Consider the following 25688-nt stretch of genomic DNA (forward strand, 5'->3'; position numbering starts at 1 on the left):
ACTCACGTTGTCCAGTGACTACGGTTGTGTCATTGATTTTCTTCACCTCTGCTTCCTCGTAAATGTAGTCACAGAAATTCTTGCACTGAGCCACAAAGTTTCGATTGAGTTTATTGTCATCTACGTCACTCAATGTTTTAAGAAGAAGACGTTCAGCTGTTGGTGTTTCAAACACAAAGCATTTCCGGGATGTGAAAAGCTCCTGCAAGCAACGCCTGAGTTTATTGAACTCCTTGTCCTGTTCTGTGCTTTCAACTTGTGAAAAGAAATGTAGACATCATATTAATTCTGATATTTAGTTCATTGATAAATGTTATAGCTGAACTGAGGAAGATATAGAACACAAATCACTGTAGCGCTGTATTTATCAATCACGAAAAGAAAGAATTATGAAAAATACTCCAGCGCTAACAAATATGTGCCTAGTGAAAGTGTGTGATCAGAAGCACTCTATATGATAAGAAAATACAATCAAAGGAATACTGCTGCTGACACTTGTATAACAGTGTAAATTTGCTGTCCCCTCAAAATAACTCAACACACAGCTATTAATGTCTAAATCGCTGGCAACAAAAGTGAGTACTGGAAGTACCTTAGTCCCTCGGAGTACCTTAGCGACTGGGAGTACCTTAATGACTGGGAGTGCCTTAATGACTGGGAGTACCTTAGCGACTGGGTGTGCCTTAGTGACTAGGAGAGTACCTTAGCAAATGGTAGAACCATAGTGACTGGGAGTACCGTAGCGACTGGGAGTACCTTAGTACCTGGAAGTACCTTAGCGACTGGGAGTACCTTAGTGACTGGGAGTGCCTTAGCGACCGGGTGTGCCTTAGCGACCGGGAGTACCTTAGCGACTGGGAGTACCTTAGCGACTGGGAGTGTCTTAGCGACTGGGAGTGCCTTAGCAGGCGGGAGTGCCTTAGTGGGTGGGGGTGACTTGGCGGGAAGGGGTGCCTTAGCAACTGGGAGTGTCTTAGCGGACTGGGAGTACCTTAGCAGATTGAGAGTACCTTAGCAGGCGGGAGTACATAGCGGGTTGGAGTACCTTAGTACCTGGTGACTAGGAGTAACTGGAGAGTGGGAGCATCCGGGGACTGAAAGTCAGGTGAGAGGAGCGACTGGAAGGTAACTGGAGTATGTTTAGTATCAGGGGAGCTAGAGTAGGGTAGGTAACAAATTAGCAGGATATTACTATCCCCATAGAATAGAGGGTAATAATTAACAGGATTGGGGATGCCACCCAGTGCACTTCTTGCTCCATGTATGCATTCCTTGATGAACCAATAGAGGGTGAATACTGCTGTGTGAGATGTGAGCAACTTGTTTCTCTGGAAGCGCTGATCCTAGATCTAGAAAATAAGGTCGCAACACTGCGCAGCATTAACAACCTGGAAAGGGGCTTGGACATTACCCAGCAGGTGCTGGCGGGGGCTAGCATAGAGGAGGGTATAGACGCAGGCAACGGAGGTAGGCAGTTGGGTGACAGAAGGGGGGTAGACTGAAGAGCGTTAGGGAGTCCTGAGTTGGAACACCCCAACAAATATGCCAGGTTGCATGATGTTGGGGATATCAGCTCAGGGGTCGCAGTGATGGAGCAGTCGCCCTCCCCTAGCTGCCAGGGGAGCGATGTCACTGGGAAGGAGGGGGGGAAGAGACCCAGGAAAGGTTAGACAGGTAGTGGTAGTAGGGGACTCAATTATTAAGAGGACAGAAAGGGCAAACTGTCAAAACAACCGTAAGCGCCAAACAGTATGTTGTTTACCGGGCGCTAGGGTTTGGCACATTGCGGATCAGGTAGACAGATTGTTGGGCGGGGCTGGGGAGGACCCAGCAGTCATGGTGCATGTAGGCACTAATGACAAAGTAAAAGGAAGGTGGAAGATCCTAAAAAATGATTTCAGGGACTTAGGGAATAGATTGAGGAATAGGACCTCCAGTGTGTTTTTCTCTGAAATACTACATGTACCTCAAGCCACACCAGAGAGGCAGAAGGAGCTTAGGGACCTAAACAAGTGGCTGAGGAACCCAAATCCCTCCTTCCTACACCAACTCCTCAGCCACTTGTTTGGGTCCCTAAGCTCCTTCTGCCTTTACCTCTAAGCCTGGGGGCTTAGAGGTAGTGGCAGTTAGTAGTGAACTAAAAAAAGACAGAAGCTACTGGGGTGGGGGGGGGGGCAGCAGTGACTATATAACCGTAACAACAACTACTGGGGGTATGAGCGGACAAACCAAAAACCAACCAGAAATAAATGTTATGATAGGAGCCTAGCAAATAAAATGGCTGAATTAGAACTGTTATTACACAAGGAGGACATAGACCTGGTAGGGATAACAGAAACTTGGTTTGACCTGTCACACGACTGGCTGGCAAATATTTAAGGGTATTCTGTGTATAGGAAGGATGGGGAAGGCAAAAGAGGGGGAGGGGTATGTCTCTATATCAATAATAACATAAGGGTGATAGAGAAGAGTGACATTATGGAAGGGATGAGGGTGGAGGTGGAATCCGTGTGGGTGGAACTCCATAAGGAAGAAGCAAGGGGGAAAGTAATAGTGGGGGTATGTTATAGGCCGCCCAACCAAAGCGAGGAGGTAGAACTCAAATTTCTTTCACAGTTGGGAATAGCAGCTAAGCAGGGACAAGTCATCATAATGGGGGACTTCAATTATCCCATTCCCAACATTGACTGTTGGGGACAGCTCACTCAGTAAAGGCCCGTCATTTCATGAATGTCTTACAGGACAACTACATGTCAAAGATGGTAGTTTCCCCTACTAGAAAACAAGCATTGCTAGATCTATTAATTACAAATGATTCAGGTCTAATCTCAGATGTAAAAGTACAAGACAACTTGGGCTCTAGCGATCACAGGATGATTATATTTAAAGTAAATTACAGGACAACAAGACATGAGGGGAATATAAGAACTCTAAATTTCAGAAAGGCAAATATTCCTAAAATGTGCTCAATAATAGAGAGCATAGACCGGTACCTAACCTTAGGATCTTTGGAAATGGAGGAAAAATGGGAATGCTTTAGCAACATGTTAAACAAAAGTATCGCACAGTGCGTTCCAATGGGAAATTATCCGGGAAACTATAGACCGGTTAGCCTGACATCAATTTTATGTAAGTTATTGGAAGGGTTGACAAGGGACTATATCCAAAAAATTGCTAAGGACAACAGTATCATCATCAGTAATCAGCATGGGTTCACAAAAGGACGTTCTTGCCAAACCAATCTGTTAACATTTTACGAGGAGGTGAGCTGTGAGCTAGATAGGGGGAGACCTGTGGATGTGGTGTATTTGGATTTTGCTAAGGGATTCGACACTGTTCCCCACAAACGCTTAATCTACAAACTAAGGTCTGCAGGCATCGACCTCAAGGTTTGTTCTTGGATAGAAAGCTGGTTACGTGGGCGTGTCCAAAGGGTGGTGATAAATAACGCGTACTCAGACTAGTCTGGAGGGGTAAGTGGGGTTCCCCAGGGCTTAGTCCTGGGTCCAATTTTGTTAAATTTATTCATCAATAACATAGAGGACGGAATCAGTAGCTTAATCTCAGTTTTTTCGGATGACACAAAGATATGCAGGGCAATAACTTCTCATCAAGATATAGAAATCTTACAGAATGACCTGAACAAAATAACAGAGTGGGCAACTACGTGGCAAATGAGATTGTAGAGAAATTTAAGGTATTACACTTGAGGGCAAAAAACATAAACGCAAATTATGCTCTGGGGGGGGGACCTCTGGGGAAATCAAGAATGGAGAAGTATTTGGGGGTTCTAGTTGAAGATAGACTAAGTAATAGCATGCAATGTCAAGCTGCAGCTGTCAAAGCCGGCAGAATATTAGCATGCATAAGGAAGGGGATATACTCCAGAGATAAAGCTATAATCCTACCACTTTATAAAAACCATGTGTAATGGATCTTAGTACCCCAGGTGGGCACATCCGCCGGACCTGTGTCTCCTGTCCTCCAAACGCACCCACAGCCTGCGGAGAAGCCATACCCAGCCCTTAACCCCTCTATCACGAGACAATCCACACTGGTGTTGAGGGTTCAACATGCAGAGCTTAAACTGTTTATTAAATTCCAAGACATACAGTTTTACCCACAGTTAGGGAAACTCCCCTTAACCTTGCCAAAGGGGGGAAGGGGACAAGGAACAACCAATGGGGACTGAACATTTGTAAATTGAAACAGGCTACAAATAACCTAAGGAGATTAGGGTAAACAGGCAGTCTCTCAATACACACCCCCTGCGGAGAGATGTCTCCAGTCCAGACCATTGCCTATGTGTCATGAATCAACACAATTAGACACATCAACAAGAGGGGGGGGGGGATAGGGGGAGAAGGGCTGTAGCATTACATTACATTACATTAACTCAATGCCAGCATGTCCCCAGGTGTCCAATATTTTCTGGCCCATAGTCTGTCGGTAGGAGGCTTGCGCACAGTCCCTCCAAACCACTCAATGACATTGGGTTCTGTCACACCATGGTCCGGCCACACTTGGAGTATTCTGTCCAGTTCTGGTCGACAATCCTCGGAAAGGATGGGCTGGAACTGGAAAGAGTCCAAAGAAGGGCAACTAAACTAATAAGGGGATTGGAGGACCTTAATTATGAGGAGCGATTACAAGCACTTAATTTATTCTCCTTGGAGAGGAGACGCCTGGGAGGGGACATGATAGCGATTTACAAATACCTCAATGGTGATCTCAGCATAGGTAAAAAAACTATTTAGTCTCAAGGAGTGCAAGAAGACACGTGGCCACATAATGAGATTAGAGGAGAGGCGGTTTAACCTTAAGCTGCGTAAGGGATTCTTCACTGTGAGAATGTGGAACTCTCTTACACAATTGGTGGTAGCTGCGTGGAGTATGGCTACTTTTAAAAGACTCTTGGACATGCATCACACAGATCACAACATTGAGGGCGATGGGAAATGATTAGGCCACTGACACACACACCTGTACAGGTTGAACTGGATGGACCGATGTCTTTATTCAACTTCAACTACTATGTAACCAAGTAACTAAGGAAGCCTCGTCTAAAGATGATGAACAAGAAAGCCCGCAAACAGTTTGCTGAAGACAAGCAGACTAAGGAAATGGATTACTGGAACCATGTCCTGTGGTCTGATGAGACCAAGATAAACTTATTTGGTTCAGATGGTGTCAAGCGTGTATGGCGGCAACCAGGTGAGGAGTACAAAGACAAGTGTGTCTTGCCTACAGTCAAGCATGGTTGTGGGAGTGTCCTGGTGTGGGGCTGCATGAGTGCTATCAGCAATGGGGAGCTACAGTTCACTGAGGGAACCATGAACGCCAACATGTACTGTGAGATACTGTCACGGAACCATGAACCAGACGTACAACAACAGATAAGTGAAAATAAGAAGGCTTTATTGAAAATCAAGCTGTAAAGCAAAAGTCCAAACGGATGGCAAAACTGAAGCAGAGTCTTTGCGAAGCCAGAGGTCAGGAGCCAGGAGGGTAGTCAGACGAAGCCGAGATCAGGAACCAGCAGGGTAGTCAGACGAAGCCAGGATCAGGAACCAGCAGGGTAGTCAGACGAAGCCAGGATCAGGAACCAGAAGCAGCAGCAGTCTTAGAAACATGTGAACACAGGAGGACCAAGCAAGGAACTGAAGCCACAGACCTCCTATATATATGAGCTAGGCGTCCAGCTCCTCCCAGTGGGAAGGAGGAGCCGCAGAGTGGGAGGCTACAAGAAACCCAGAAACCAAGATGGCCGCCAGCACATGTCAAACGAAGGAGAACAGCAAGAAGGTAAGACCATGACAGTACCTCCCCCTCAAGGGCCCCTCCTCCGCGGAGTAAAGAACGGTTTCTGAGGGAAGCGTGCGTGGAAGGCACGGAGCAAGGCAGGAGCATGGACATCTGCGGAGGGAACCCAGGAACGCTCCTCTGGACCATAACCACGCCAATGAACCAAAAATTGCACCCGACCGTGGACCAGGCGTGAGTCCAGGATATTGCTCACCTCATACTCCTCACGATTGCCCACTTGGACCGGACGAGGCCGAGGAACCGAGGAAGTGAAACGATTACACACCAGTGGCTTCAACAGGGAGACATGAAACACGTTGGAGATCCGCATGCCAGGAGGAAGCGCAAGGGCATAGGCTACCGGGTTTACCCTGCGAAGCACTCGGAAGGGACCAACAAAGCGAGGCGCCAGCTTGGGAGTGGGCACTCGAAGGTTGAGGTTGCGGGTGGACAACCATACACGGTCTCCGGCCTGGTAGGAAGGAGCAGGCGCTCGTCTGCGATCAGCCTGGAGTTTCTGGCGCTGCGCAGAGACCTCAAGGGACTTCTGGATCTGTACCCAAGAAGCACGTAGGACGGAAAAGTGATCCTCTACAGCCGGAATATCCTGGGGAGAGAATACCTCCGGTAACACGGCAGGTTGGAACCCATAATTGGCCATGAAGGGAGACGTCCCAGAGGAAGAGTTCACCGCCGTGTTCCTGGCAAACTCAGCCCAAGGCAGGAGGTCAACCCAATTGTCTTGGTGATCGGAGACATAGCAACGAAGGAATTGCTCCAAGGCCTGATTGGATCGTTCTGCGGCCCCATTGGACTGAGGGTGGTAGGCCGAGGAGAAGGAGAGATGAATCCCCAACTGGGAGCAAAAGGCGCGCCAGAACCTGGACACAAACTGACTCCCCCGATCCGACACAATCTCCTTGGGCAAACCGTGCAACCGGAAAACCTCCCTGGCAAAAATCGTGGCAAACTCCTGTGCAGAGGGTAACTTCTTGAGAGGAACACAGTGGCACATTTTGGAAAACCGATCCACAATCATGAGAATGACCGTATGGCCTCGGGATGCAGGGAGGTCCACAATGTAATCCATCCCCAGGTGTGACCATGGGCGCTCCCCGGTGGCTATGGGTTGCAGAAGGCCCAACGGAAGGTGCCGAGGGGACTTACTCTGGGCACAAACGGAGCATGCCGCTACATATGCGGCGATGTCGGAACGTAGGGAAGGCCACCAGAACAGACGTGAAACAGCCCAGGACAGCTGATTCTTTCCAGGATGCCCCGCGGTCTTGGAGTTATGGTAGGTTCGCAACAACCGAGTGCGCAACTCCTCAGGCACAAAACATCTGCCGTTGGGTCTCCCAGAGGGAGCACCAGATTGAGCCGCCAAAATCTGCTCACCCAGGGGAGAGGTCAGGCTGGTGCGAATGGCGGCCAGGATCTGATTTGGAGGTATGACCGAAGTCGGAATCGACTCCTCCCTGGACAGGTTGGAGTACTGCCGTGATAAGGCATCCGCCCTGATGTTCTTGGAACCGGGTAGGTAGGAGACCACGTAATTAAAACGTGACAAGAACAGATAAGTGAAAATAAGAAGGCTTTATTGAAAATCAAGCTGTAAAGCAAAAGTCCAAACGGATGGCAAAACTGAAGCAGAGTCTTTGCGAAGCCAGAGGTCAGGAGCCAGGAGGGTAGTCAGACGAAGCCGAGATCAGGAACCAGCAGGGTAGTCAGACGAAGCCAGGATCAGGAACCAGCAGGGTAGTCAGACGAAGCCAGGATCAGGAACCAGAAGCAGCAGCAGTCTTAGAAACATGTGAACACAGGAGGATCAAGCAAGGAACTGAAGCCACAGACCTCCTATATATATGAGCTAGGCGTCCAGCTCCTCCCAGTGGGAAGGAGGAGCCGCAGAGTGGGAGGCTACAAGAAACCCAGAAACCAAGATGGCCGCCAGCACATGTCAAACGAAGGAGAACAGCAAGAAGGTAAGACCATGACAGATACTGAAGCAGAGCTTGATCCCCATCCCTTCAGAGACTGGGCCGCAGGGCAGTATTCCAACAAAACAACCCCAAACACACCTCCAAGATAACCACTGCCTTGCTAAAGAAGCAAGACCTCCAGACCTAAACATAGTTACACAGTTAGTGAGGTTGAAAAAAAACACCAGTCCATCCAGTTCAACCTATGATGTGTGTGTGTGTTTGCTGTTAACCGTACATTGTATACCCCTCTATGTTGTGGTCTTTAAGGTGCCCATCTAATAGTTTTTTGAAACTATCAATGCTCCCTGCTGATACGACTGTTTGCGGAAGAGAATCCCACATCCTTACTGCTCTCACAGTGAACAACCCCCTGCATATTTTAAGGTTAAACCGCCTTTCCTCTAGTTTTAGTGAGTGGCCACGTGTCTTATTGTATTTCCTTTCTCTGAATAGGTTTTCCATATGCTAGGGTTGCCAGTACAATATTTGTACATTGATATCATATCCCCCCTCAATCGTCTTTTCTCCAGAGAGAATAAGTTCAGTGCTTGTAGTCTTTCCTCATAGCTGATGCCCTCCATTCCCCTAATTATTTTTGTTGCCCTTCTCTGGACTTTCTCTAGTTCCAGCACATCCTTCCTGAGGACCGGTGCCTAGAATTGGACAGCATACTCCAGATGTGGCCGGACCAGAGTCTTGTAGAGTGGGAGAATAATCTCTTTATTTCTGGAGTGAATCCCCTTTTTTATACATCCCAGTATTCTGTTGGCTTTGTTGCATGCCACTGCCAAGCCTGTTGTCTACCAGTACCCCCAGGTCCTTTTCCATCCTAGACTCACCCAGAGGTTGCCCCCCCCTAGTGAGTAGCTTGCTTTCTGGTTTCTGGCACCCTGGTGCATTACTTTACATTTTTCAACATTAAACCTCATCTGCCATGTAGTTGCCCACCCCATTATTTTGTTCAGGTCCGCTAGTAAGGTTTCCACATCCTGCCCAGAAGATATTGGCCTGCTTAGTTTAGTATCATCCGCAAATACTGAGATTTTACTCGATATCCCCTCCTCTAGATCATTTATGAATAAATTAAACAGGATTGGCCCCAGGACAGAACCCTGGAGGACCCCGCTTTCCACACCTGCCCAATCTAAGTACTCCCCATTAATCACCACCCTTTGCAACCTCCCCTGGAGCCAGTTCTCTATCCAGGTACTCACCTTATGGTCCATACCTACCTTCCTTAGTTTGAACAGTAAGCGTTTGTGGGGAACGGTGTCAAAGGCCTTTGCGAAGTCCAGATACACCACATCCACAGGCTTACCTTTATCTAGGTGACAGCTCACTTCATCATAGAAGGTTAATAGATCGGTTTGGCAAGAACGATTTTTCATGAATCCATGCTGATTACTACTAATAATACAGTTTTTATTACTAAAGTCTTGTATGTGGTCCCTTAACATCCCCTCCAAAATCTTGCAGACTAAACCCTATTGAGCATCTGTGGGGCATCCTCAAACAGAAGGTGGAGGAGCGCAAGGTCTTTAATATCCACCAGCTTTGTGATGTCATCATGGAGGAGTGGAAGAGGACGCCGGTGGCAACCTGTGAAGCTCTGGTGAACTCCATTCCTAAGAGGGTTAAGGCAGTGCTGGAAAATAATGGTGGCCACACAAAATATTGACACTTTGGGCCCATTTTGGACATTGTCACTTAGGGGTATACTCACTTTTGTTAACCGTGGTTTAGACATTAATGGATGTGTGTGGAGTTATTTTGAGGGGACAGCAAATTTACACTGTTATACAAGCTGTACACTCACTACTTTACATTGTAGCAAAGTGTCATTTCTTCAGGGTTGTCATATGAAAAGATATAATAAAATATTTACAAAAATGTGAGGGGTGTACTCACTTTTGTGACTTATTGTATATATATGCTACACAGTGTACATCATATGGAAAGTGACCATAGAACCATCACAACGAACCATATTTCCAACATACTGTTTAACAGCAATACAAGGCTCATAATATTTTATCTTCTGGTGAGTGCATAGACTTGTGGAGGGAGATCACTGTGACTAAACATCTGACAACCCTTGAGGTGTATTACCTTTTGTTCTCACTGCTGTTTCTTGGCTACTGTCATTTGACGGTCAATTTCCCATGTGGGCTCACTATTTGGACTTTGTATTTATTTATAAAAGTGTTATATGCTTCATTCACTATTTGAGGATTTGTTTTCTTTCTTTGGACATTCAATTGTTGATAGTAAAAAGCACTGATCAATCAAGATCACACAGTTATAGGTGCAATGCCATACAGTCCACTCAAAAGGTAGAGATCCAACTGATGTTCAAATTAAAGTTCATATCATGTACAGATGAGATGAAAAACTTCCACCCAGGTGAACGTTATGATGACACAAATAGTTAGTGATCCCATCCACCACACACAGTCTCTTACCAGAGAGGGATAGGCAATGCGCAGCGAGTAGTTAAGGACTACTACAGCCTATTCTCAGCATGACAGCTCCGGTATGGTCCGGCCACAAGATATGCACCAACACAGGCTCCCCTCCGAGACTTGATGGACACTCTCTCATAAAGGCAATATGCAGTGGGAAATAATGGAAGAACGGGACAAGCCCATAGCGTGATACCGCCAAAGATGCACGTTTATTGTCAAAGATAAGGTGTTACACTCACCCAAAAATCAAACAAACAGGCATGTGGTTGCTGTAATGCACCGGAGGTTCGGAGTGAGACAATCTTCCTGGATCCACCAAAAAGATGGCCGACTTCCGGCTTCCGGGTGTGACGAGGTGACGCTGGATTAGCTTCTCCCAACGCGTTTCGTCATTACGACGCTGTCAAGGGGGCGTAACCAGCGTCTGCGTCACACCCCTATAAATAGCAAATGAAAAAACGGCAATATCGCACAGCTGTAACTTCCGGTGTGACCACTCGCACAGGAAGTGACCTAAGCGCTCCAACACGGAACGCAAGCTATGCTTAATCCGGAAATGTTACAATTAGCGGCCATAGTTGACCTGAACTACTGCGCTTATTGGTACCAAACTGAACCAGTCCATGTGCCTTATAACCAATAGAGACATGGGGTCCAGGTCAAAAGGCAACCTATCGGTATAGCACTCAATTTAATATATATAGCGTCACATCCGAAAGTTGGGAGCACCGAATACAAACCAGTGCAAAACAGCAGACACATAAACAAATGCAAAATATACATTTAAAACAATGACAAAAAATGATTAAAATACACAAATATTAAAATCGCATAAATCACATAAATGCACATAAAAACACACATAAGACACATAAAAAACACCTAAAAAACATAAAAAAGAGGCCCTAGTAAGTTCCTGACAGCAAGATAAAACCATTAACTCCATAAAAGCCTGGGGCTAAAATCAAAGTACCAGGATAAGTAGAAGTAGCTGTTAAATACATAGAATATGGTAAAAAATATAAAAAATGGCAAAAATGGTAATAATAAGGGGCACAAAAACCGAGAGACCAAGTGGATAAGCAACAGAACCACATCGAGTGGGCCAACTTCAGCTATTTTTAATAAAGGCATTAACATCCCACTCAATATTCAAACCGAAAGGTCTGTATGCTTTGAGTAGGTATATCCACTTAGTCTCAAGCCTTGATACCTCCCTCCTGATATGGCAACCCCTCCAATGTGGCTGTAAAACATCTATAATCATGAAAGAAGTGCCACTGGGATCCCTAGCATGTTTTAAATGAAAATGTTTAGACAGAGAATGCTTAGGGAAACCCTTTTTGATGTTTGCCACATGTTCATTCATCCGTATATGAAAAGGACGGATGGTGCGGCCTACATAATGGAGCCCGCATGGGCAAGTAATAAGATACACAACATTTTTAGTTGTGCAAGCAGAAAAATGCTCTACCTCATAGGATTTCCCAGTGACATTGGAAGAGAAACTAGTATACTTCCTACACTTCAGGTGGTTAAGCCTGCAGATAGAGCAGCGCCTACATGGGTAGAAACCATTCATTTGAAAAAAATGGGTTGGCTTCTGGGGGGGATCCACAATGTTAGGTGCAATGGATAATCTTAACGGGGGCAAACCCCTATAAGTAACCGCTGGCGTCTCTGGTAAGAGGGGTCCCAGAACCCTATCACTCTTGAGAACGCCCCAATGCTTCCTCAAAAGTCTCTTTACCATAAAATGTTGGGACGAATACATAGTAAAGAACGTGAACTTAGGTGGGGCTTTGGGAGTTTTGGAAGGTTCATCAGGATTCAAGGGCCTAGAAGCAGGGTCCAAAATGTGTCCCCGATCCATAGAGCCTACATCCTGGGCGATCAAATCCAGTTCCTCCAAACTGTAACCTTTAGAAATAAAACGTCCCTTCAGCAGATCAGCTTCCATCCAGTAATCTTCCAATTTGGAACAGTTCCTCCTAATACGCCTAAATTGGCTCTTGGGCACCCCCTTGAGCCACGAGCGATGGTGGCAACTGTCCAAATGAATATAACCATTGCGGTCAGTTTCCTTGAAATGTGTGGAGGTTATCAATTGATTTCTTTCAACCCTAAAGCGTAGATCTAGGAAATTGATCTCTATCTCACTGGCCACGTATTTGAGCTCAATGCCCCTGTCATTGGCATTCAAAATGCCCATGAAAGTGTCCAAAGATACCACATGACCCCTCCATAGGAGGATGATGTCATCTATATAGCGCCTCCAAAGGAGGAGCTCTGGAAACATACCAGAATAGACAACATCATCCTCCCATTTGGCCATAAAGAGGTTAGCCATGGAGGGCGTGAACTTTGTGACTGGGGGTGTTCATTCATTCCATTACTTTCATATCATTTTTATACCATTTTGTAGTGGTATAATTTTATATTTTATTTTTTGAACAATGGATATTTTTGAGTACAGAGCCTCCCATAACATCTTAATTGATGACATCTTCACCTCAATAGGGGGACCTCGTAATGACATGGATGGTATCTTTTTAGATTAAGGAATATCTTGACCACTGAAATGCATACCAAATGGGATATTATCCTATTAGAAAAATATGTGTCTGAGAAAATGGTGCCTAGAAGTCTCCGTTGGGAACTAGCTCCATATAACGAGGAACCTGATACCGGTGACTGGTACATTTTTTTCAATGAGGCGGGGATCTCTCTCCTCAGATTTTTGATGGCCAGAAAGAAAAAGAAACTAGAGGGTATAGATGTGGAGGTCAATACTCTTAAAACCAAACTAGAGCCATTTAGTAAGCAGTAGAATTATAGAATCAAATCAGAGGATCTGAAAAAGTACCTAGAAAAAGAGGAATCTGATCAAAGAAACAAGAAACGCAAAACGTTTTTAAGAGACCAGGAGGATTATAAATCTGATAAGGTCTTTAAGTGGCAATCTAAGTTTGAGAACGGTAGAAGTGAACCTGTACTCCTTATTAATCAGGCTCCTCCTACTGTATCTAACACCCGTCCCCCGATTACTTCCAGGCCTCATCATTCCTTAGCCCGTGGAGGGACATCTGAGGAAGTGAAATCTCGTGGCAGGGGTAAATCGGGGAGAGGTAAATCAGGACGTGGGAGACGTGGAGGTGGTCGTCATCCACAGGACTCCCAGCTACCCACCCAAAATCAATATGAACTTCTTTATGGGTACGATGGTTATGAGGATGACAGATACATCACTCATTATCCTAACGAGCCACCTCCAAGGGGTTATAATAATTATCCTCAGGGCAGAAGGGGCTCAGAATACCAAAATTCCCCTAATTGGAGGGCAAGAGGTCCAGGTTTTTTTGAGGGCCCCTCAACGAGTGGCCATAACAACACTAATGAAAATTTTTTTCCAAGGGACCAACCCAGGTCAAAAAGAGCTATAGAACCAAACGAGGGTCCAGAGGGGGGAGGAAGCTACGATCCAAAAAGGAGAAAGGTATAGATGATGCAGGTATTTTTAACTTGAGCGAAGCCCCCCCTCTCCAATGAGGAGAAATTGGTGCTTAGTAAGGGACTTAAATATGTTCTCCCCCGCTCTTTAAGTAAATTCAAAGTATTTATGGACGTGCAAAAATTTGTACGCAAGTTAAATGTCCAACGGTACCTCATCACCAACCCTATACGGAATATATTGAAGAAAAGAAAGACACTGCTCCAGGTGTGTGGTGATTGCCAGGAGATAGGATATCCAATGGAGTGCTGGCCCCGGCCCGCCTCCGTGGGAACACTTGTAGGAAAAGAATTAGCCGCACATCCAGGGATTCCAATAGGTTTCAAATACCTTTATTTCCAAAAAGTTGCAAGTGATGACACCAAAGACACCAGCATAAAGTCTCGTAGACGCGTTTCACACATACATCTTGTGCTTAATCATTTGCCTAACTCTAGGGGTTACCAGAACACTACACTGAGTAACGCCTCCCTTTTTAACCCTCCTGGGACACTTGCTCCCCTTTGAGTATTTTTAAAGAGGTTATGAGTTCCGACCTGGACAAAATGCATATTCCTAAGGCCCCGTTTGATCTGAAATTCAAGAAGGGTTTGGAATCATTGAAGGAAAGACATGACATTGTTGTGTGTCCCGCTGACAAGGGTGGTGGCATTGTGGTTTTAGGGAGGGATGCTTATCATTCGGAAATGATGAACATTCTCTCTGATGTCACCACTTATGTCCTTTTACTGGTTAACCCCACCCGCAAATATAAAAACACTCTTTCCCAGTTGGTGGAAGATGTTTTTTGCAGTGGGATTCTAAATAAAAAAGAAAAGGCATATTTGGTTCCGGTGGCCCCCAGGGTGCAAATTATGTACATATTACCCAAAATCCATAAGGATCCAGTTCGGCCCCCGGGGAGGCCTATTATTAGTGGCCTGGACTCAGTGAACTCCCGTGTAGGGAGATATGTGGATAACTTCCTTCAGCTCATAGTGTCCGTCATGCCTTCTTATTTGAAGGATACTACAGAGGTGATAAATATCCTGAAGGAGGTTGTTTGGGAGGAGGGATGTCTTCTAGTCACGGCTGACGTCACCTCTCTTTACACCGTTATCTCCCACACGGATGGTATGGAAGCGGTAGAACATTTTTTGACCAGGAATTCCTCTTTACCTAGTAGACAGCAAGATTTCATTTTACGTTTGCTCAGATTCTCAATGAAGCACAATTATTTTTGGTACGGTGGCCAATATTACCTCCAGCAGAGGGGAGTTGCCATGGGGGCGAAATTCACGGCCAAATGGGAGGATGATGTCGTCTATTCTGGTATGTTTCCAGAGCTCCTCCTTTGGAGGCGCTATATAGACGACATCATCCTCCTATGGAGGGGTCATGTGGTATCTTTGGACACTTTCATGGGCATTTTGAATGCCAATGACAGGGGCATTGAGCTCAAATACGTGGCCAGTGAGATAGAGATCAATTTCCTAGATCTACGCATTAGGGTTGAAGGAAATCAATTGATAACCTCCACACATTTCAAGGAAACTTACCGCAATTGTTAAATTCATTTGAACAGTTGCCACCATCGCCCGTAGCTCAAGGGGGTGCCCAAGAGCCAATTTAGGCGTATTAGGAGGAACTGTTCCAAATTGGAAGATTACTGGGTGGAAGCTGATCTGCTGAAGGGACGTTTTATTTCTAAAGGTTACAGTTTGGAGGAACTGGATTTGATCGCCCAGGATGTAGGCTCTATGGATCGGGGACACATTTTGGACCCTGCTTCTAGGCCCTTGAATCCTGATGAACCTTCCAAAACTCCCAAAGCCCCACCTAAGTTCACGTTCTTTACTATGTATTCGTCCCAACATTTTATGGTAAAGAGACTTTTGAAGAAGCATTGGGGCGTTCTCAAGAGTGATAGGGTTCTGGGACCCCTCTTACCAGAGACGCCAGCGGTTACTTATAGGGGTATGCCCCCGTTAAGATTATCCATTGCACCTAACATTGTGGATCCCCCCCAGAAGCCAACCCATTTTTTTCAAATGAATGGTTTCTACCCATGTAGGCGCTGCTCTATCTGCAGGTTTAACCACCTGAAGTGTAGGAAGTATACTAGTTTCTCTTCCAATGTCACTGGGAAATCCTATGAGGTAGAGCATTTTTCTACTTGCACAACTAAAAATGTTGTGTATCTTATTACTTGCCCATGCGGGCCCCATTATGTAGGCCGCACCATCCGTCCTTTTCATATACGGATGAATGAACATGTGGCATACATCAAAAAGGGTTTCCCTAAGCATTCTCTGTCTAAACATTTTGATTTAAAACATGCTAGGGATCCCAGTGGCACTTCTTTCATGATTATAGATGTTTTACAGCCACATTGGAGGGGTTGCCATATCAGGAGGGAGGTATCAAGGCTTGAGACCAAGTAGATATACCTACTCAAAGCATACAGACCTTTCGGTTTGAATATTGAGTGGGATGTTAATGCCTTCATTAACAATAGCTGAAGTTGGCCCACTCGATGTGGTTCTGTTGCTTATCCACTTGGTCTCTCGCTTTTGTGCCCCTTATTATTATCATTTTTGCCATTTTTTATATTTTTTACCATATTCTATGTATTTAACAGCTACCTCTACTTATCCTGGTACTTTGATTTTAGCCCCAGGCTTTTATGGAGTTAATGGTTTTATCTTGCTGTCAGGAACTTGCTAGGGCCTCTTTTTTATGTTTTTTAAGTGTTTTTTATGTGTCTTATGTGTGTTTTTTGTGCATTTATGTGATTTATGCGATTTTAATATTTGTGTATTTTAATCATTTTTTGTCATTGTTTTAAATGTATATTTTGCATTTGTTTATGTGTCTGCTGTGTTGCACTGGTTTGTATTCGGTGCTCCCAACTTTCGGATGTGACGCTATATATATTAAATTGAGTGCTATACCGATAGGTTGCCTTTTGACCTGGACCCCATGTCTCTATTGGTTATTGGGCACATGGACTGGTTCCGTTTGGTACCAATAAGCGCAGTAGTTCGGGTCAACTATGGCCGCTAATTGTAACATGTCCGGATTAAGCATAGCTTGCGTTCCGTGTTGGAGCGCTTAGGTCACTTCCTGTGCGAGTGGTCACGCCGGAAGTTACAGCTGTGCGATATTGCCGTTTTTTCATTTGCTATTTATAGGGGTGTGACACAGACGCTGGTTACGCCCCCTTGACAACATCGTAATGACGAAACGTGTTGGGAGGAGCTAATCCAGCATCACCTCGTCACACCCGGAAGCCGGAAGTCGGCCATCTTTTTGGTGGATCCAGGAAGATCGTCTCGCTCCGAACCTCCGGTGCATTACAGAAACCACATGCTTGTTTGTTTGATTTTTGGGTGAGTGTAACACCTTATCTTTGACAATAAACGTGCATCTTTGGCGGTATCACGCTATGGGCTTGTCCCGTTCTTCCATTATTTCCCACTGCATATTGCCTTTATGAGAGAGTGTCCATCAAGTCTCGGAGGGGAGCCTGTGTTGGTGCATATCTTGTGGCCGGACCATACCGGAGCTGTCATGCTGAGAATAGGCTGTAGTAGTCCTTAACTACTCGCTGCGCATTGCCTATCCCTCTCTGGTAAGAGACTGTGTGTGGTGGATGGGATCACTAACTATTTGTGTCATCATAACGTTCACCTGGGTGGAAGTTTTTCATCTCATCTGTACATGATATGAACTTTAATTTGAACATCAGTTGGATCTCTACCTTTTGAGTGGACTGTATAGCATTGCACCTATAACTGTGTGATCTTGATTGATCAGTGCTTTTTACTATCTACTCTATATTTTGTCAGATTGGTGTTAGTTATTTTGTAGCTATTAGCCAGGCAATTTCTGACATTTTAGCGCGACTCCCTTTGTTTATTTTTATTGTCCTTTACTTACCAGAAGTTTTAGAGTTCGCTGCTATATAAGGGCGCAGGTATATTTTCTCTTTTCGATTCAATTGTTGAAGCACTAAATGTAATAATTATTAGTGCTGCACATATCTTATTCTATATTGTAGGTTGTATATTCACCTTTTTTTGCGCCAGCTGCTATTTATACTACTTTAGCGCTCACTTTATCTACAGTATGTATATATTTTTTTGTGAAAATATTAGAGTGAATTTCATTTGTTTAATAAAGCGCTTTCTGTGCCATCAATATAATATGTGCAATTCAAAATAAATGTTTATCACAAGAATAATCCCAGTGACAGTAAATAAATAAAAATGTATGAAAAATAAAAAAAACAGTCCATTTAGCAAATTTGGTTTATGTATCCATGTCTTGTGCCCATTTACATTTACTCAATGTATTTTTAGCAGCAGAAGGTATTAAACAATAAAAGTCTGTGCATATTATAAAAAACTTTTCCCACCAATTAATACTATAGGATTTCTGGTATTTGTAGTACACGTATCCCTCCACTATTATAATACCGCTCTCACCTCACCAGATAGATCCAAAATACATTAGGGCAGATGTGCTTTTTGCCCTTATGCATGGGCTTGTTGTGCTCCTTAACCCCTTTGCGCCGACAAAACGCAAATATGCGGCCTCAGATTCAAGGGGTTGTACCAGGGTGATGTCTTCAGCTAGAGGTATCACATCGCTACCATTGTTTAGAGCCTGGTGGATGGCTTTCTTATAATAAGAATCGATGCATCTAAGTAGCCACTCGGTTGTTATTACAAGGAGTAGGAGTTTACATCCCCTCTCGCCGCCTTCCGCGGCTCTTTTGGGTCTCCCATCCCACTAGGAGACCCGAGCGACCAGCTAGCACATCCACCGGCTGGCTGAAGACCCGAACAAAGATGGATTCAGCTCTGATCGGGTCTTCGATATAAAAACCTGGAAGCGATATCATGACGTCACTTCTGGGGTACTGGAGCCCTAAAAGCGCCATATTTAAACAGCCAAACTTGGGGTTTTGAATGCATTGAAGTGCAGAGGAGGATTTGGGGTCTTTTAGACCCCCCGATCCCTCCATAAAGAGTACCTGTCACTGCCTGTTAGTGTCACAAGGGATGTTTTTTTTTTTAAAGGGACAATGTAAAAATAAATGAAATAAAATAAATAAAAATAATTTTTTTTTTTAAAGCGCCCCAACCCTTCCTGCTCGCATGCAGAAGTGAACACATATGTAAACGGTGTTTAAACCACACATGTGAGGTATCACTGCGATCGTTAAAGCGAGAGCAATAATTGTTGCACAAGACCTCCTCTGTAAATCTAAACAGGTAACCATTAAAATGTTTTAAAGCATAGCCTATGGAGATTTATAAGTACTGTAGTTTGTTGTCATTTCATGAATGTGCGCAATTTCGAATGCGTGATATGTTAGGTATCTATTTACTCGGCGTAACATCATTTTTCACATTATACAAAAAAATTGGGCTAGCTTTACTGTTTTTTTTTGTAATTCATTACAGTGTCTTTCTTCTAAAAAAAATTGCATTTGAAAGACCGCCGTGCAAAAAAGGTGTGACATAAAATATTGCAAAGATTGCGATTTTATTCTCTAGGGTCTCTGCTAAAAAAAATTATATATATATATATATATATATATATATATATATATATAATGTTTGGGGGTTCTAGGTAATTTTCTAGCAAAAAATACAGATTTTTAACTTGTGAGCAACAAATGTCAGAAAAATGCTTAGGTGTGAAGGGGTTAATGTATATCTTTCCAGATAGATATAGATCATTCATACTAGTACAGGATATTCCTTAATGTTAATCCATTGCCATCCTGATTCCATTTAACCTAATTTCCCATTGTGGACCAACAATAGAAAAATCCTCATATTGTTTATTGTTATTATTGCTTTATTTTTGGAAAACATATAAAGATGCACTCACAATTTTAGAGAAGAACATTTGCCTGTATATGATAATATAAATGTAGCCTCTGCACACTATAGTACCTCCAACAAAATGGCGGTCCGTGTACTTCCATAAAAACAGTAAACACTATGAGGATTTTTCTATTTTTGGTCCGAAAACAAAATGAGGTTAGAAAGAATCAGAATGGCAATAGTTTAACATTGAAGAATATCCTGTACTAGTATGAAAGATCTAGATCTGTCTGGAAAGATACAAATTAAGGAGCAAAACAAGCCCATGCATAAAAGCAAGAAGTGGCCGTGTCCCAATGTATTTTGTGTCCATCTGGTGAGGTGGGAGCGGTATTTTAATGGTAGAGGGATAAGCACACTACAAATACCAGTAAGCCTATACCATTCAAGGGTGGAGAACATTTTTTATAATATGCATAGACTTGTATTGTTTACTAAAGAATCAAAAGTGCAGCGCTAAATCAATGTGACAACCATATATATCTAAATGATTGGAAATCAATAGTGCAACAAAAAAATAATAAAAAAAATTTGTGAACCATCAACAAAATACAGTGGCGGTTGGTGCATTGGGGGCGCAGGGGCACCACCCCCCTATTCATGCATCCGGCCCCCTAATCTACATGCGGGGTGCCGGACGCATGGATTCCAATGTTTTTTTTTTTTTTTTAAGCACGTGATTAGAGCCAGAGGCTTTATTAGGCTTCAAAAAAGGGTGGGCTGGGGGAGCAGAACACTGCACCCTGAGCCCACCCGGTTGTGTGATAATAGTGAATGAATATTCACTATTATCACACTGATTCTCCTCCCAGCCAATCAGGAAGTGGGTCCTGAGACCCGTTTCCTGATTGGCCGAAAGAAGAGGCCATGCTATTGGCCAAGGAGGAGGAGGAGGGAGGAGACGCAGGGGAAGCCGCCGCCACCGCTGCTGGGGGAAGCCGCCGCTGCCTGCCCTCCATGTAAGTCCAGGTGAGTGAGCCTGCGATGGGGGGTGCTATGGTGTGCGAGCCGGTGTGGTCCAAGGGGGTGTATGGTGTGCGAGCTGGTGTGGTCCAGGGGGGTGTATGGTGTGCGAGCTGGTGTGGTCCAGGGGCATCTATGGTGTGTGAGCCGGTGTGGTCCAGGGGGGTGTATGGTTTGCGAGCTGTTGTGGTCCAGGGGGGTGTATGGTGTGGTCTGTCTGCTGCCCCCCCTCCCCAGCCCATTCAGCACCAGCCCCCACTGACAAAATATGTGAATAATAAAGATATTCATTTTTTTTTTTTTGGGGGGTTGCTGGTGCCTCAAACCAGATAGGATGGGACTTTGCGGGCAAGTGAATGGTTATACATAGGAATTTAGGATATATATATCAAGGACCTAGTCACGGTTATAAAAGTCACCTTACCTATGTATTAAACACCATTCTTAAAGTCAAATGAGATGTCGGCACTTATTTTGATAATAAACCGGACACCATAGTCATACTACTCTTGAAGTTACCGTGTACAATATATAAAACTCTATCCACACAAACCAATTCCTATTACACTTCAGATCAAGAGCCCGGTGGACAAAGAGGGGAATATACCCCAGGACCCCGGTGGCAAGCCCCTCCTATCAGTCAACTTAACTGTAAGTGGAGGAACATATATATATATATATAATTCTTGAAACACTCACATGACCTATCTGAACCCCAATTTTTAAAGGAACATTATATATTATCCCAGGCCTTGCAGTACACGACTCCCATTGTGATTGTGAACGGATAGAGGGCCTCTGCGCAGGAACAATGGCTACACCCATGTATGTAATTTTCAAACATTATTAATATCAAGATTGTATTGGATATACTCTAGAGGATTTGTTCAATAATCCTTACATCCCATGTTACTCTTATAGACCACAGACTGAGTGACTGAACGCTTTGAGAAAGGCCCATGATAGAGCCGAAACGCGTCAGAAAAGCAATCTAGGATTCTTTCTGGAATTAACTTCCTTTTCAACATCCATTGGAAAACAGAAAAAATCCATGTTTAAAGTCACCAGATGCACCATTGTCACTGATTCTGTCGAATCATCTTTTTCTTCCTCACACTTGGGCCTCTGCCCCAAGCACAATTCTCACCAAATGCCTTTTGTATATATCCTATTGGTATTTATGGATTAAATACTATTCTTTTTATATTGTCTTTTCCTTGATATATATATCCTAAATTCCTATGTATAACCATTCACTTGCCCGCAAAGTCCCATCCTATCTGGTTTGAGGCACCAGCAACCCCCAAGATATATACATGCAGGGACGGTGGCAGAACCTACTTTAGTACATGTGTTCAAAGGAAATCCCCCCCCTCCTTCTAATAAAGATATTCAATAAAATCACTGTGTGCATTGTGAAGAAAATTATTTTCAAACAATTCCATAAAGGGCAAAAAGTATAAGTAAAGTTGAATGACGAACTCCACCACCAGACACCCACAGTAATCATGCACCTCTTAGCAGATGGCATCGACCACAAATTATAATGGTCATATAGCCATTTTGTAACCCAGCATCTGTGACAGATGATGGCTGCATTGTGGTAGCTTCAAATCAATTAGTGAAGAAAGCAATGAACAAGCATAGTGATACCCGTATTGATGTGAATCCTTTTTATTGTATAGTTAAATAGGACCTTAAGTGTCCATTCACACTGGTACGACTTGTCAGGCGACTTGGTCAGCCTGACAAGTCGTGCACCGTCGCTCCCATAGTGTAGTACAGGACCGGTTCTAATAGGAGTGACACAAGTCGCTCCGACTTAGAAAAAGGGTCCTGTACTACTTTGGGGGCGACCTGGAGGCGACTTGCATTGACTTCCATTATGTGAAGTCTGTGCAAGTTGTGCCGAAGTCGCGCTGCACGCGACTTCACAGGTCGCCCCCTAAGTTAGAGCGACCTAATGTGAACGGAGCCTAAAATGCTTGACAGTAAGCAAATGAAGTGTGTGTATGATTCCAGCAGACTATCGGCTTGTATACCGGCAAAGCCATAGATTCCGACTGCGCATGCATGATGTCGTCAGAACAGGCTAATCGCAGTGAATGGCTGTATGGGGGGGCATGTCAGGGCAAGTCTGATCAATGAAGGAGAGCAGGCTGAGTTCCCAGCATTCTGTAGTTAGAGAACTGACTGACTACAGTGTGCTCTTCTGCTTAGTGGGGTCAGTTTTTAATAGGGAAGCAGAAACAGAAACTGGCAGGATCACCAGGGATTTCACATAAAGGAAGCAATACAAAGAGAACAGGAGACTTTCTCATACAAGTACATGGTACAGCAGGCACATATCAGGAATATGAAGTGTTGGGGTAACAAATAGGGATAATCGAACTTTTGAAAAGTTCGGTTCGACCAGAACACCCGAACTTCCCGAAAGTTCGGCCCGGATTTCAGAACCCCATTGAAATCAATGGGACCCAAACTTCAGTAATCAAAAAACACAATTTTGAAGCCCTAAAACCCAATAAATGCCCCTAAAAAGTGCCTAGGGTTCTGGGTCATGCCCCAGGGACTATTAATCACACAAAAAAAGTTCTTAAAAATTGTCATTTTTGATAGAGAGCCAATTATTGAAAAAAATATTAGAAAAAAAAATGAGATTTCTTTGGATTTAGTGTCTGGGGGGTCTAAAAAGTGTACCTGTGAAGTTTCAGCTCTGTAGCATGTCCAGAACCAGAAAAAAAAGTTTGTATTAGAATTGCAGTAGAACAGGATAGTGGCTTCGCTATTTTCACAACCAGCTTTTTGTTGCAGGCGTTTATAGGGCTTTTTTGCGGACGTCTTTGGAGGCAGGCATGACATCAGAACTTCTGTGTAGGGGTATATATACACACACACATATATGTATATATATACACATACACATATATAGGTGTGAAAGTAGCAGAACACTATGCCTGCGCTAATGAAATAATTAACAGGCATAGGACTTCGCTCCTATCACACCTATATGTGTCTATGTGTAAAAATACATATAAGTGTGTGTGTATATATACCCCTATACAGAAGTTCAGATGTTATGCCTGCCTCCAAAGACGCCCAAAAAATGCCCAAAAAAAACGCCTGCAACAACACACCTGGGCGTTTTTGTAGCAGGCGTTTTTTGGGCATTTTTTGGGCATCTTTGGAGGCATAACATCTGAACTTCGGTATAGGGGTATATATACACACACACTTATATGTATTTATACACATACACACGTATAGGGGTGATAGGAGCGTAGTCCTATGCCTGTTAATTATTTCATTAGCGCAGGCATAGGGTTCTGCTACTTTCACACCTATATATGTATATATACATTACATGTGTGTGTGTATATATATATACCCCTACACAGAAGTTCTGATGTCATGCCTGCTTCCAAACACGTCCACAAAAAAGCCCAATAAAACGCCTGCAACAAAAAGCCGGGTGTGACAGGGGCGAAGCCACTATCATGCTCTATTGCAATTCTAATAGAAACAATCTTTTTTCTATGGCTTTCTATGGCGGTCACCCTGACATGGAAGGGTTTGGTCACCCTGCCATAGCAGTCAGAGTCAGTTAACCTTACATTACACTACGGTCCCCTAACACTTAACACTTTCCCTACAGAAACTAGATTATTAAATCTAACTATAGTGGTATATAGTACCCTAACTACACTAGATATCCCTTTCCTCACACTAATAATTGCTAAATGACACTTTGAAGCAGGAGTAACAGAACTGCTTCCACTCTCTTCCACAGCCCCTGTATTACAATGCTAGAGATTTGGCAGGGCTATGTTATATACTGGGGGGCGTATTCACTTCTGATTGGCCTCTGGACCCCCTAGTCACTCCAATCACATTCCTAGCATCCTCCTGCCCCCTCAATTGGCTTTTACTGATGGTTCTGGTCCAATCACAGGCTTTTAAAGCCCAGTTCCTGTCCCATTGCATTTTGGTCGGTTCTGGTTGCCGAATTCCGAACTTTTTCAGCAAAAAGTTTGAAATTCGGCCGAATTTCGAACAGTCAATGTTCGGGTCGAACCGATGGTCGACCCGAACCGTTCAATCATCCCTAGTAACAAACACTTTAATTAGCCCTGTTATCAACCTCTTGCAGTCCTGTACAGAAGAGCTCAATCTGGGGGAGGGAAGAGCAATGCAAAAAGCCAATTAGTAATGCTGCATTGCAAGGAGCTGATCGGAGGGGGGCGCAGAGTTAAGCCCCGTACACACGATAGGAAATTCGGAAGGGAAATTTCGTCCGACGACCGATCTGCCGATTTTTAGTATGGTGCTTTCGACAGCCGACTCCGGCTTTTCGGCTGACAAAATCCTGGTGTGCAGGCTATAAAGTTTTGTCCTCCGTCAATACAACATCTGATTTTGGTCTCATTAGTACAGATTTTGACGGGGAAAAATCTTATGAGCAAGACTAGGCATGCTCAGAGATGAAAGAACACATACAAAACAATCCAACACATGACATCACTTCTGAAGTAGAATTCTGTCGTACGGGAAAATTCGTATGAAAGTAACCTCTTCACTTTCCACATCAGACTAGCATGCCACAAAAAACGGACGACAGATTGTTCGATAATCTGATCGTGTGTACGGGGCTTCATATAGGGATGAGTTTATCAGTCTGTTGCTTTTTCCTGCACTGTCTAGTCACAGGCTGGGGGCAGTGGTGTATTTTGGTTTTGTGCTGCCCTAGGCAAGACTAAAATTGGGCGCCCTGCTCCCCCCCCCCATGTAAATTTGCCCCACTTCTTTTTTTAAGGAGGTGAATCCCTCCAAAATTGAAGGACTACAAGTCCCATGAACCCCTGAGATCTCACGAGAGGGGGGGGGGTGAGAGGGGGTGGGAGAGAGAGAAGGGTGAGGGAGAGAGAGAGAGGAGGGCTGGGTGATGGAGGGAGGGAGAGAGGGGGGGTGAGAGAGAGGGGGAGAGAGAGGAGGGGATGATAGAGAGAGGGGGGATGAGAGAGAGAGAGGGTGATGAGAGAGAGGGGGATGAGAGAGGGGGGATGAGAGAGGGGGGATG

The sequence above is a fragment of the Pelophylax lessonae genome (genome assembly GCF_965119305.1).
Source record: "Pelophylax lessonae genome assembly, chromosome: 6".
NCBI lineage: Eukaryota > Metazoa > Chordata > Amphibia > Anura > Ranidae > Pelophylax > Pelophylax lessonae.